The sequence below is a fragment of the Orycteropus afer genome, unplaced genomic scaffold, assembly GCF_000298275.1.
Source record: "Orycteropus afer afer isolate SDZICR_OR568_19922 unplaced genomic scaffold, OryAfe1.0 scaffold00138, whole genome shotgun sequence".
NCBI lineage: Eukaryota > Metazoa > Chordata > Mammalia > Tubulidentata > Orycteropodidae > Orycteropus > Orycteropus afer.
This window is the reverse complement of record NW_006921725.1, coordinates 6,694,100-6,696,512: the sequence shown is the minus strand read 5'-3', so window position 1 is coordinate 6,696,512 and position 2,413 is coordinate 6,694,100. Positions and strand designations below refer to the sequence as shown.

Here is a 2,413-nt window from a genome sequence, read left to right as displayed (position 1 = left end):
GTTTCCGAGGCAGTATCACTATGGAAGTAGGATTGCCCAACCTTCCTTCTGAGGAGTGGCTGGTGGGTTTGAACCGCCAGGCTTCTGGTTAGCAGTCAAGTGCCTTAGGCACTATGCTACCAGAGCTCCTGACTATCTTCCCATATGTCTATGCTACCAGATCTTCCTGACTATCTTCCCATATGTCCCCTTTCCAGGTTCCAGGATCCCATTTTTCCCCAATCAATGCCCTCACTTTAACTTCAAACACCATTCTGGGTTGGCAATGTAATTAGCATTGTAATTCAGCCTGCCTTACAATAAGACTCTGTGTTTGGTTTTCGGCAATATCAGCTCTGTTACTAGAAGAAATAAGGCTTTCTTTCAGAACACAACTGGAAACACAGGTCTTTTATGTGGTGCTTAAGCTGGGACTCAGCAGCCCTGAGGTCATCTTGCTCTTTCCCCACTTTGTCTAGTGTAAGTAGGACCAGCCAACCAGCTTAATTATACTCCTCATGCTGACAGAATTGCAGATAAGTATCAAATATGTGATCAGTCTGAGTTTCACTTCTCACAAGTACTTGGTGTGTTGGTGGGGCTATTTTGCATATTAATGTTGCCACCTCATACCATGGATTAGCAGGGCACTCTTTACTAACAGAGGCAGGGTTACTAGTGTCTTTATAATTAATCAAATTGGAGAACCAGTTTAGGAAGCCCATCCTTATGATATTGTCTCTCTAGAGCTCTGGTAGCATAGTGCCTAAGGCACTTGACTGCTTACCAGAGGGCTGGTGGTTCAAACCCACAAGCCACTCCTCGGAAGGAAGATGGGACAATCTACTTCTGTAGTGATACTGCCTCAGAAACCCAAGGAGGGGTTGCTGTGAGTCAGGTTTGCCTTGAGGATACTTAACAACAACAAGTACCACTCTTGGTACCAAATGTGTTAGACTGAATTCTCTAGAGAAACAAAACAAGTAAAGCTTATATAGAGAGAATGAGAAATTTATCTTAGGAAAATGGCTCACACACTTACAGAAGCTGGCAAGTCCCAAGTTCTTGGATCAAACGTGAAGCTGGAGGCTTTTCCTGATTCATGCAGCTGCAGGGGCTGAGAAGCTCAAGGTTGGGAGGCAGTTTACTGGCTATTGACTCCAACGAATGACGAATCCAAGATCTCCAGGCCAAATGGATTGTTCGCTCTTGGACAGTTGTAGGCAGCACGACAGAATCTCGATCCACAGAAGGGTGCCTCTTTTCCCAGGATGTCCATAAATACACTGGAAGTAGGCTACACCCTTAGGGAAATTCCCTTTCAACGGATTGACTTCTCAAAACATATACATCTGATCCCATCATCGGAACAACCCACATCACAATTGTTTAAACCACACATAATTGTGGTCCAGCCAAGTTGACACATAGCTCCAACTATTATACTCTATGATCCAGCTAACCTACTTCTTAGTATAAATCGAGAGATATAAGACCCTTGCCCCAGATATATTCATGTGCATTATTATGGCAGCACTGTGCACAATAGCAGAAAATAGAAATAGTGCTCATCGTTGGATGAATGGATAAACTATGGTACATACACCAAATGTAATGCTGTTCACACTAAATAATAATAACGAATGTGTGAAATACCTCATAACACGAATGAACCTGGGAACATTATGCTGAATGACATTAGTCAGTCACAAAAGGACAAGTATTTTAGGAGACCACTACAATAAAAAGTCAAGAAACGGGATGCCAGAAAGAAACATTTAAAAGTTACTAGGGGTAGGAGAGTAAGAGAGAATATATTGCTAACTAGAGGGCCATTGTTGGTGTTGTTGTTAGGTGTGGTCGAATTGTCTCCAACTCATGGTGACCCTATGTATAACAGAACGAAACATTGCCCAGTCGTGCACCATCCTCACAATGTTTGTTATGCTTGAACCCATCATTGCAGCCACTGAGTCAGTTCATCTCCTTCAAGGTCTTCCCCTTCTTTACTGACCCTCTGCTTTGCCAAGCATGATATCCACCAGAGAATGATCTCTCTGACAATATGACAGATGAGGTGATATGAAGTCAGGCTCTTCTTGCTTCCAAGGAGCATTCTGGCTGTACTTTTTCCAGAACAGATTTGTTCATTTTCCTGGCCGTCCATGGTATTTTCAGTATTCTTCACCAGAACCATAATTTAAAGTTAGAAACTCTTCTTCAGTGTTCCTTTTCCATTGTCTGGCTTTCACATGCATATGAGGTGATTGAAAATATCACAGCTTGCATTAGGTGCACCTTAGACTTTCAGGTGACATCGTTGCTTTTTCACCTTTTAAATTCTTTTTTTTTGTGTGTGATTTGGGTGAAGATTTACAGAGCAAATTCACTTTCCATACAGCAGTTCACATACACTTTGTCTCATGACATTGAT

General features: G+C 42.3%; 1 protein-coding gene across 1 annotated transcript in view; it reads left to right on the top strand.

The window, feature by feature from the left end:
• The window catches only part of DIAPH3 (diaphanous related formin 3), a 923,535-nt gene that overhangs the window by 155,046 nt on the left and 766,076 nt on the right, over positions 1 to 2,413 (top strand). The gene's annotated exons all lie outside the window — the stretch shown is intronic.